The 12,622-nt window shown below is 42.2% G+C and overlaps 1 long non-coding RNA gene across 1 annotated transcript; it reads left to right on the top strand.

Moving 5' to 3' along the window:
* The first annotated feature begins 3,883 nt into the window (after positions 1 to 3,883).
* On the top strand, positions 3,884 to 11,736 carry LOC117802207. The gene is made up of 3 exons (XR_004625266.1): positions 3,884 to 4,310; positions 5,973 to 6,065; positions 10,447 to 11,736. It is a non-coding gene; the product is annotated as an uncharacterized LOC117802207 (long non-coding RNA).
* Positions 11,737 to 12,622: the final 886 nt, after the last annotated feature.

Here is a 12,622-nt window from a genome sequence, read left to right on the forward strand (position 1 = left end):
GGAGGAGGAGAGGTGTGGGAAAATGGTTAGGGTTGAATAGGCAGAGGAAGGCGGTTAGTTTAGACGGGGAGACAGTGGGTACAGCAGGCCTGCTGGAGTTGATAGGCAACTGGAAAGTAGGACATTAAGGAAACCGAGCTCCCCAGACGCTGTCAGGCATGTGCCCTAAAAGCCTCCTCCTCACACACTCAGCTCCCCCCGAAGCCTTCTTTTCACCTTTTGATAAGGGAATTGTATGTTTAGTCAGCCACAAAACCCCAGAACATCACAGGACCCTGACTTGGTGCAGCCCATGGGAGCAATGTTCTCTACAGGAGAGACAAGTCAAGGGACAGGGAACTCACTGCTTTTTCAAGGGAGTTGGGCTCACTGTTGGACAGCTGTCATTCTAGAAATTTCCCCCTATGTCATCTCTGCTTCTTGAGGCCCTCAGGGAATTAAAGATGGCTATCCTGCCCTGAGTTCCTTCCTTTCCAGGCTAAATGGCCCCAGTTCCCTCATTTTAAAACCTGTCCCAATGCTTTTGCTTTGATGCAACTACCTCTTTTATAACTTCCTGGAAATTGCACGGTTTGGGGGAACTGGGAATGAGTTCCCCTGAGCGGCTCTCTTCCTACCTAGAGCGTCAATTGAAAGAGGCAGGAAGGCTTTGAGAAAAAATGAAACATATGTCACCAACTCATGTGTGCAAGGAGATAAAGTGACCCTAAAGTCGAAGGAAACATTGCCTATCGCAAGAGGTGTTCCAGGAGTTTCCATGCAGCTTTGAGCTCTGATAACTTGAGAAGTATATGCTAAAATCTTACCCCAAAACACTACTGGAAACTTAAATTATTTAAATTTCTATTATACTTACTACATTTTATAAATTTTTTGACCAGTTTTATTGAGGAATAACAGACATATATCACTGAATAAGTTCAAGGCATACACCATGATGGTTTGATTAACATGTGTTGTGAAATAAACTTTTAATAATATATTTTTATTGTAATCTTTGTTTCAGGCAACACTGACTGTTTTCAGAAAGAATGGAAGTCTGTTAGAGCTGTGTGACTCCCTGCTCACCCGCACACAATGGGAATTTTCCACTGTCAGTCTGAAGCCTAATATACAACGTTGGTTTAAGCTGTAGGAGGCTATACTAGGAGCTAGGAGGCCAAGTTTCAGACAGCTAAAGTTACTCAAGTTCTGGCTTTCACAGCACCAGCTTCATACTATTTCTGTAGTCAAAGTTATCCCGTGATCCAAGATGGCTACTGGAGTGCCTGCCATCACGGCTATGTTCCATTAAAGCAGAAGGAAGGAGCAAAAGGGCAAAATGAACACCCTTCTCCTTTCTTGTAAGGAACCTTCCCAGAATTCCTACACAACACTTCCACTTACAGCTCATCAGCCAAAACCAAGTCACATTAAAAAGTAATCTTTACTGAAGAAACTCAGGAAGAACAAACAGTGGAAGACAGCTAGACTTTCTCTTTTCTTCTTCAGCTGGTGTTGTATGAGAGCACCTGCTTCTCCACATCTTCACCATCACTGAGTATTACCATTTTTCCCCATTTTTGCCACCTGATGCTCTAAACGGAGTCATGTTGTTTTTATTTATATTGGTCTAATTACTGAAAAGGGTGAATATGCATGTGGGTTTATTAATCACTTGTGGTCTCCTCTGGTTAAGTTGCTATTTATGTCCATAGTCTATTTTAAATTCTTATTCATCTTTTTCTTATTGATTATTGAGGCCTTTCTTTATTAGAGCTATAAACCACATATGGTGGAAATATTTTCCCCAGTTTTTCCTGTTTTTAAGAAATGTTTTCTATCCCTCACAACCATTGGGATGGCTTTTATTTAAAATAGAAAACAAAATAACAAGTGCTGGTAAAAATGTGAAGGAATTGGAACCCCTGTGTACTGTTGGTGGGAACATAGAATGATATAGCTTATGAAAACCACTATGGCAGTTCCTCAAAAAATTACAAATAGTATTAATTTAACTCACATGATTCAGCAATTCAACTTCTGGGTATATATACCCAGGAGAAGTGAAAGCAGGGTCTTGAAGAGATATCTGTGTATTCGTATTTATAGAGCACTATTCATAACAGCTCACACGTAGGACTAACCCAAGTGTCCATGGACAGATCAATGGATAAACCCAAGATGGTCTCTACTATCACATGGATGAAACTTGGGGACATTATGTTCTGTGAAATAAGCCAGTCAAGGGACAGCCAAGGGACAAACTCTGTGATTCTACTTAAATGAGATACCTAGAATAGTCAAATTCATGGAGACAGTAAGTAAACTGGGAGTTGTCAGGGGCTGGGAGGAGGAGGAAGGGGGAATTGTTTAATGAGGAGAGAGTCTTAGTTTTGTAAGATGAAAAGAGGTCTGGAGATAGGTCGCACAGCAACGTGAAGGTACTCAGCGCTACTGACCGTACACTTAAACATGGTTACAATGGGACACCTGGGTGGCTCAGTCAATTAAGCGTCTGCCTTCAGCTCAGGTCATGACCCTGGGATCTTGGGATGGAACCCCATGTTGGGATCCTGCTTAGTGGGGAGTCTCCTTCTCCCTCTGCCACTCACCCTGCTTGTGCTCTCTCACTCCCTCCCTCTCTCTAAAATACATACATACATAAATCTTAAAAAGATGGTTACGATGGCAGATTTTATGTCCATTTCCCCACAGTGTAAAATTATTTTATGTCATTAGCTTTATCATCCTATTTTTATAGCTTTTGACCTTAGCATCATGATTAGAAGGTCTTCTTACCCCAACATGATCAAAATATGTCTCTGTCTGTTCTCCTTCCATATTGGAGCATGGGATACCGGGGTGCAGATTTGTTTTATTCCTCATTTCCTAAGACATTATCAGTGGGTAAGGCTTCCTAGGCTCCTCTCTTATTTAATTATCCTCTTCAATCCCCATTTCCTATCCCAATCCCCCATATCATCATTCCAGTGGGTTAAAGATGTATCTTCTAATTTGCATGTGTTTTTGCTAAATAGCTATTGTATAATGTCCACACATTTGAATGGGCATAAAGGATATGGTGTGATACTCCTCGTTCTGTTTCTTATTCCACCCACACTACATCTTTAAAGTTCACCCTTGATGTCAGTGTGCATTTGGTCCATTGCTTCTAATGGTTTCTGCTCACCCTTCTTGGCGTGCACATCTCACCAATCCACTCTCCCGGCAGTGGGCACCCCAGCTGCCTCCCGCTTCCCGGCATGAACAACGCTGGATATCTCTGTGGAATCGATCTTACTGCGTCAAAAGGAAGGACTTCAGCTCAACAAAGACTAACATAAATAAAGTTAGTAGATGTCCATGGAGAAAATGGAACTTGTGGTTCTAAATTAACAAGAGAGTAACATCTAAAACACACAAGGAACCTTCTCAAATGAAGAAGAAAAATACAGAAACGCCAGTAGAAATTGGGCAAAGAATACACACTGGCACTTAAGGAAAATGGAAACCCAGGAAAGCTAACAAGTATTTGATGAGGTGTTCAAATTCATTAGTTATCAGAGAAATGCATTTTACTTTACTTTTATTTTTTTAAAGATTTTATTTATTTATTTGAGAGAGAGAGAATGAGCAGGGGGGAGGAGCAGAGGGAGAAGAAGAAGCAGGCTCCTTGCTGAGTGGAGAACCCCACGCGGGGCTCGATTCCAGGACCCCGAGATCATGACCCGAGCCAAAGGCAGACGCTTAACCGACTGAGCCGCTCAAGAACCCCGAGAAGTGTGTTTTAAATCAGCCTCATTCCTACTAGCGTGGTGAAACCAGAAACCAGATAAAAACAGGGACTGGTGTGGATCTGCAGACATGCAACCCTTCGTGCGTGGTCAGTGGGAGAGTAAACTGTAATCAGATTAAGTACACACACGATCCTGACCCCGAAATTCCACTCTCCTACCCTTACTTTTATCGTTTGGGTTTTGGTTTATTTTTAGCATATTCTTAATCCGTCTGGGATTTATTTCGTTGTAGAGTGTAAGTATTGAGCAATATTTATTTTCCCCAAATGTTTGGACTGTTGACTTAACACTTTTGAATAACGCCCCCCTTTTAAGTCACTGGCATGCTATCGCTTACTAACGTCTTACAGATTCCTGGGTCTGTTTCCAGGTGTTCAGTTTCCGAACAGTGGATCTCGGAGCTGCCAAGCACTGACCCATTTGGAGAATATTTAATCCCTCCTGTACTTTGTGCTTTGATGTCAAGAGCCATGAACTCACTGCAAATCCAAAGAAAAACCAGTCACAGAAACCAACGGCCGTTTTTTCCTGGTACTTAGAAATTCCTGATGGATGGAGTTTTGGTTTGGGGGTGGTTATTCTTAAATGATCCTTTTCTCACATTCCTGCCCTCCTTCCTGGTCGTCTGATGTGTTAGCACCTTCTTCCTTCCATTTCTTTGACTCCAGAAGTTAGATTTCTGTCCTTGCTTACCCCCTCCCCTACTCTCTCTCTGTCTCTGTCTCTCTCTCTCTTTCATTGAGTGCCCAATTAATCCTGCTTCAAAAAGAAAGTTCAAAGTCTTGAATGGAGTGGGGAAATCAGAAATCCCCTCTGGAGATTAGCAATTTAGCAATTTGGAGATTTCACTCAGCCCAAATTAAAAAAAAAAAAAATCCTTCAGAATTGAAGTGCCCCTTTGTTTCCTAACCACAAGCCTGGTGGCCCTGGCGGAGTTTTGCTCCTTCTTACATCCTGGGCAGGTTTGGTCTCATTACCAGAAATAAGAGGTGTGTCCACAGAGGATTAAAAGCCCGAGGAGCAGCCCAGACACCCCAAAACCAGCTTCACATCAGGGAAATCAAGTCATATTTCAAGACTGTAGGAAAATGTATTCTGCCTGAAGAGTGTCAGTCACTTAAGTTTTAAAAGACGCTGACGGCACTTAAAGGCTGTCAATCATTTCCTATGAAAGGAGACAAGAAACTTTTAACATATGAATTGCCAATATTTTCCACAGTAAATTAAATAGAATTTTTTTAATGTAAAAAAATTATTATTTCCCAGATTAGGCCAGGTCTTTGTCATGAGAATATTTGGAATAGCATTACCTGTCAGAATTTTTTTTTTTAAAGATTAAATAGATCTATTAAAGCACCAAGGAAAAGATCTGGTCTGACTTCCCTTGACTAATGTTGTGTAGTTAGCTTGGAGGCTGACAACGCGCTTGAGTAGGAAACTATCTTGCTGGAGAAAGTTGACAACCAAAGTGTCTTGTCCAATGGGGCGGCCATTAGACTCACGGGGCTACTTAAATCTAATTAAAGTTCAACAAAACGTTAGTTTGGGTCACACTAGCCACATTTCAAGAGCTCAACAACTCCATGTGGCTAAGTGACTACTATATTGAACAGCACATGCATAGAATGTCTCCCTCATCACAGAAAGTTCTGGTGGACCCCACTGGTTAGACTGTTGCTACTCAATTTATGGTGGTGGGCCCCAGGACAGGTATCACCTGGGAGCTAGGCAGGCTTCATGGGCATGTGGCCTGCGCAGTGGCGCAGGGCCCCACACTTAGAAGGACTTGGCGCCTGGTTTAATGTTTTATCATCGCCATCTTGAAATTGTTGAACAAGGGGTCTTGTATTTCCATTTGCACTGAACCCCACAAATTATATAGTCAATCCTATGTGGGAGTGTGCAACAAATACAGAACCTCAGGTTCCCCCCATCTCACACCTGCAGAATCAAAAGTTGAATTTTAACAAGACCCCCCAGCTGAATCTCATGGACATGAAACTTTGAGAACTATGATCTGGAAGAGTAGTCCTCAAACATTTAAAATCTATGGAACGCTGTATTTAAATTGGTTAAGGTAAACTTTCCACAGACCCAAACATATAAACTAAATTAAAATAAGTACACCCATCAGGCAATGTCTAGTGTCATTGTTCAGCTATAAATAATATCTCGTTATTTTTTGACCCCTAGGGTTTTATAGAAGAGCTTGAACACCCCTGGCTGGAGACACTAGACGATGCTGATTCAACCTGTCTCCTATACCTAAGAAGTGACAAACCCAAGGTACGCGAACTTGCTTGGAATAAGCAGACAAATGAGAGCCATGGTAACCGTGGTGTTACACAATCTCTGTGTGTGATATTAGCCAACCCACATTAGCGCGTGTGAGAGAGCTCCCACTCTGTGCTAGGCACTTTGGCACATTACCTCGTTTGAACCTCATCGTGCCACAGGGGAGGTGCTGGTATTAACCTTATCTTACAGGTTAAGGATTAAGAGAGGCTTAGATGGGATTAGTAACTTACCCAAGCAGAAGCAGGATTTCAACCCAGGTTCAGAACCGGGGTAGGGTGTAATGAGTGGCGCACCCTCTGAGCCGGCAGCAAGCAACTCAAGTAATTTAGCAAAATAAAGAACATTCGAACTCCAGGTTGTTTAAACACCTAAATGAATGCAAAATATCCCGGATCAATGAACTATCATGATTTTAAATAAAGACAGACTGTGGTTGTTGGTCTGTTACAAGGCTGCATTCGTGTGGAACAGGACCAGTGGCTTTCCATCAGCCCACGGTTCCCGGCATTGCAGGTTCACGGAGCCCAGAACGAGCGGATGAAGGTTGACGATAGCGAACAGATTGAGCCATGCAGACTTTATATGCAGTCCTAATTTCTGATTGTAGAGATTCTAGTAACTTTTCTTACTTTGTCTAAACTCGGGGAGGATGTTTTGATGAGTGTATAAAGGGGCCACATTTTTCCTTTGGTCTCAGGCTCCAATGCGGTTTGGCGCCTGCCTGCTTTGTTGGATTCCAGAGCCTGGGTTGAAAGACTCCTTCTGCCAACACCAGTGGTTCTCCTATCCTGGCTGCACATTAAAATCACCTGGGGGAGCCATCAAAATGTCCCCATGCCTGGGACCCATCTCTCGAGTCCCCTTCAGTTTGTCTCGGTGGCTCAGAATGAGGGTTGGCATTGGGTTTTTTGCAAAACTCTCCAGTTCATTCTAATGTGTGGCCAAGGTTAACCACGACTTTGCTACCCCTCACTGCCTCCCTTGAAGGATGAAAGGAGCCTAGCGCACAGATGAAACTCTCTCTGAGTTTTCTGTAAGGTGAGGCCAGCAGGAAAACACATCCTCTTCCACAATGGAATAAGATCATAGAATTTTAGATATAAGGGCACCTAAGGAATCATACATTATTGAGCCAAAAGGACCTCTAATTAGATTGCCAGTTTAACTGATGAGAAAACAGAATCTCAGATACTATATGATCTCACTTATATGTGGAATCTAAATACCACAGCAGTAAACCACTGAAGTCACAGATGCAGAGAACAGACTGGTGGTTGCCTGAGGTGGGGGGCTAGGGGTGGGGGAAATGGGTAAAGGTGATCAAAAGGTACAAGCTTCCAGTTATAAAATAAATAAGTCCCGGGGATGTAATGGACAGCAGGGCAACTATTGTTAATAATGCTGTATTGTATATTTGCAAGTGGCTAAGAGAATAAACATTTAAAGTTCTCATCACCAGAAAAAAAAATTGTGGTTGTATGGTGATGGCCATTAATGGAATTTACTATAGTGATCTTTTTGCAATACACTAAGTATCAAATCATTATGTTGTACTCCTGAAACTAGTGTAATATTATACGTCAATTATATCTCCAGTGAAAAAAAAACACAGGCTCAGGAAGGTGACCCTGACTTGCCAATCAGGGGCAGAGAGACAGAAGCAAAGGGCTCCTGGAACTCATAGCAAGCTCCTTTCAAGGCCCAATCAGAGAAAAAAACACTTCACTCTCCCACATTAAAAAAAAAAAAATTGAAGCAATCGCCAAAGTCATTAGCTTTCCCCCAAATTATGAGAATTATAGTACATTTGTCTGTTTCATTCTATGTCTTAAAACATCTTCAGGATAAACGTGATGAATGGAACCCCAACTCATCAAGTGACAACCTGAAGGCCACATGTTTTGTGTGATCTGTACAATGTTTCAAAAAGTTGACCCAACATTTCCGCACTGTCAGATTTCACGTAAAAGGGTGGGTAATGTACTTCTCTTGCGGGCGTGGACTATTTGGCAAGTGGGTCTACATTCCTGACAGTAACAACTGGCTGGAGCTGAGTCACTGCTGCCCGTGCTAAGAAGGTCCAAACCCTCCCCTTTCTGTCACAGCGTCCCCTACTTCCAGCTGCATTCATGACTCGAGGCTGGCTAAATATCACTGCAAAAGTTAAAACTGAAGTTGACATCTCTGAAATGCCAGAAGCCTCCATCCGGTCTGTCTCGTGGCTTTCTGTGAACGATCTGGCCAGGGGAGCCTTTGAGTTTGCAGTCCCTGATCATGTCCTCAGAGGTTCACCATTCCTCAGTGGAGACCTGAGGAGGGTCCATCTCAAAGAGCTCAGGAGGTCTGGACCTTCTATTCTTGGGCTTTTCACCGCGTGGCTTAGTTTTCAGTCATCCCAACACGCACACACACACAGAGTCATATTTTCTCACTAGAAAACTCTGCTCCATGTCATCAAGGTTTTTTCTTCCTGCTTGGTTCGTGCTGTTCTTCCATTCAGGAACGCCCTTCCTCTTTTCATCTAAATTCCAATCGTCCTGCAGGGTTCAGCTTTCTGGATTATTACTACGATCCGTGTGATTGGAAACTCCACGGCATCAAGTCAATAGAGAAACAGTGTGCTGTTTTGATTTCCCCAGGCCAGAGGATAAGCGCCTTCAGTTTGCCTGCTTGGTACTCTTCTGAATCTTCCCTAATGTCCAGCTTGGTGCTGGACAAACAGGATTTTCTCAATAGACCCTGTGCTTTGACTCAGGGTTCCCTCTGCGACCCAGCAGGACGATGCAACTTCCACTGGGAGCCACTAGAGGTCGCCCGTCTACACACATCTTGCCCTGCCGGGTTCCGTGCAGCACACGCATTACTAGAGCCTCTGGAAGTAGGGCAGGCTCATTTATTTCCTCTCCAACACACCCTCGGGCCATCAGAGCTTCTGATGTCAGGGTCCCTGCCGTGCAAGCTGCAGAATGAAAACACTGCAAATAAGAAAGGTCACCGCATCCTCTCTACACATTTACTTCTCACCTGAAATCTCCCCTTCACTAGCAACGTCCCAGCTCAGGGTCTGAATATTTTTCCCCGCCTCAATATTCTGGCAGGAGAAAGAAGCATGCTGTGACTATGGCGCATATGTGCGTGCGTGTGTGTGTGTGTGTGTGTTTACAGATTATTGCATCAGATCCGTGGCCCGGCAATGTTTCAAGGAAGGTTTCCATCCACCCTCTTCTCCTCCAATCCCTGCAAAGTTTCTGACCAGGGCGCAGATGCTCCGACTCTGTTCTGCTTTAGCTACTGTTGGTCTCTAGAAAACAAGATTAACCTTTTAAAATGCAGCCCTTATCAAATGGCCAGCCTGAATGTAGAGGTGGCAGTCAGGTTTTATTTGAAAATTTAATGAGCCCAGAGCAACAATAGGAAGGGAGCACAGTAGGTCTGAAAATGGGACAGATGCCACAAGGGGTGGGAAGGGCAGAAGCATAGATACCTAAAGTAACCTGGACAGTGCGCGCCCAAGTGCCCAGCAGGGTGTCATGATGGCATCGCAGACCATGATGCTGACATCAGCTGAGTCAGAGCCATTGTAAAGTCTTGGCAAGTGAATATGTTCATCGCGGAGATTTAAACGGAGGTCCAGACCTGGGGAAGAAAGCTAGCATATAACTCAGGTGGGAATAGTGAAGCCCTTGGATTCAAAGCCCTAAGCACAAGCTTTATAAGCAGGGCTAGCATGTTTCAAGGCATTGGCAGATTCTAAGTAGCATTCAGACCCCCTGGCAAACTCTCTATTTTTTTCAAGATGTATTTATTTATTTTTAGAGAGAGAGCAAGTGGAGGAGCAGAGGGAGAGAATCTCTAGCAGACTCCCTGCTGAGTAGAGAGCCTCACGTGGGGCTCGATCTCACGACCCTGAGATCATGACCTGAGTGGAAATCAAGAATCAGAGGCTTAACTGACTGAGCCACCCAGGTGCCTCTAGACCGACAGGCAAACTTTAAAGGAAAGATCAATTTGCATGTCTATTCCATCCATCACCAATACCCCCATGGAAAGGATGCATTTATTAGTAGAGGCATGTAGCATCTTTGAAGCCAGACCACCTGAGCGGGAATCTCAGTTCTGACATTTACTAGCCATGATTTAAACTCTGTGCCTCAGTTTGTCCATCTGTAAAATGGGATTAATAATAGTACCAACCTCACTATGAAGATTACTATGGATTACTAGTATTACTATGAGGATGAACTGAGTTAATATATGTAAAGTGCTTAGAATAATGCCTAGCACATAATAAGCACATATGTAAATATAAGCTATTTATTTTTTATTATCTATTTTGCACGACATGCACAACAAGGTTTCTTTTTTCCAGGCTTGGCTGCGGCTGCAATGAAGAATGACAAAGAGCTTTTCCAGAAATAGTGCCCGCTCCTACGTAAACAGTGACAATGTCACTCAGTTCAACAAGTCTCTTCTTCCCTACACAGCCAAGTTTAGAATTATCTTGAAGGTATTCAAGCTATTTGTCTTCTGTTCTTTCCATTCCCCTTTAAACAATAGATCTAAAACACATGGAGAACAAAACCGAGAATTGGTTCTTTGAAAAGATAAACAAAATAGACAAACAAGAGAGAAACTAAAATAACTAAAATCAGAAATGGAAGAGAGTCATGACTACTGATTGCATAGAAATAAAAAAGGATCATAAAAGAGTATTGTGACCAATTGTATGCCAAGAAATTGAATAACCCAGATAAAATGGACACATTCCTAGAAACACACAATCTCCCAAGACTCAATTATGAAGAAATAGAAAATCTGAACAGACCTATAACTAGTAAGGGGATTTAATCAGTAATCAAAGACCTCATGATAAAGAAAAGCCTGGGACCAGATGGCTTTATTGGCAAATTCTACTAAGCATTTAAAGAATTACACCAATCCTGCTCAAACTGGTCCAAAAATTGAAGAGGAGGGAACACTCCCAAAGTCATTTTAGGAGGCTAGCATTACCCTAACACTGAAGTCAGACAAAGACACTACAAGAAAAGTACAGACCAATATCTCTGGTGAATATTGATGAAAAATGCTTAACAAAATACTATTAAACAGAATTCAGCGGCGGACTTAATATTGTTAAAATGTCAGTACTACCCCAAATGGTCTGCAGGTTCAATATAATCCCTACCAAAATCCCAAAGATGGGTTTTTTTCAGAAATAGAAAAATCTGTTGTGATATTCATATGGCATCTCAAAGGACCCTGAATAGCCAAACCAATCTTGAAAAATAACAAAGTTGGAGAGCTCACACTTTCTGATTCTATTACTTGCTACAAAGCCATGATCATCAAGTCAGGATTGTGCTGGCATCAAGACATACCGACCAATGAAATAAAATAGAGAGCTCAAGCCCAGAATAAACCTTCCTATATTTGGCCAAATTTTTTTGACAAAATGTCAAGACCATTCAATGGGGAAAGGACAGTCTTTTCAACAAATGGTGCTGGAAAAACTGGATATCCACACGCTAAAGAATGAAGTTGGACCCTTATCTTGCAACCATTCAAAATACATCAAAGATGTAAGTGTAAAGCTCTTAGAAGAAAACTTAGGGGGAAACCTTCATGACATTGGATTTAGCAATGATTTCTTGGATATGACACCAAAAGGTCAGGCAACAAAAGACAAAACAGATAATTTGGACTACATTAAAATAAAAAACTCTGTGCATCAAAGGATACAATCCACAGAATGGAAAGGCAACCCATGGAACTGGAGAAAATATTCGCAAATTGTGTATTTGATAAGGGTCTAGTATCCAGAATATGTAAAGAATTCCTACAACTCAACAATAACAACAAACCTGATTTAGAAATAAGCAAAAGACTTGAATAGACGTTTCTCCTAAGAAGTTGTACAAGTGACCAACAAGCCCATGAGAAGATGTTTCACATTACTAATCATTAGGGACCTGTAAATCAAGACCACAATGAGCTGTCACCTCAACCCCATTAGGATGACTACTATAAATAAAACCAAACAAAACAGAAAATAACCAATGCTGGTGAGGATGTGAAGAAATTGGAATCCTTGCACACTGTTGATGTGAGTGTAAAACGATGCAGTGCTATAGAAAACAGTATGGTGGCTCCCCCCAAAATTAAAACTAGAATTACCATGAAACCCAACAATGACATTTCTGGATGTGTATATGCAAAAGAATTGAAAGCAGGGTCTCCAGAAATATTTGCACCTCCAGTTCACAGCAGCATTATTCCTCAAGCCAGGAATAGCCACAGGGTGGAAGTAACCCAAGTGTCCATACGCACAAGAGTGGATAGACAAAATGTGGTAAATACATGCAATGAAATATTATTCAGCCTTAAAAAAGAAGGAAATTCTGACATCGGCTACAACATGGGTGAACCCTGAGAACATTGTGTTAAGTGCCATGGACAAGTCACAAAAGGACAGATACTGTATGAGTCTACTTAGATGAGGTTCCTAGAATAGTCAAATTCATAAAGAAGGTAGAATGATGGTTGTT

Source organism: Ailuropoda melanoleuca, chromosome 5, assembly GCF_002007445.2.
Source record: "Ailuropoda melanoleuca isolate Jingjing chromosome 5, ASM200744v2, whole genome shotgun sequence".
NCBI classification, from domain to species: domain Eukaryota; kingdom Metazoa; phylum Chordata; class Mammalia; order Carnivora; family Ursidae; genus Ailuropoda; species Ailuropoda melanoleuca.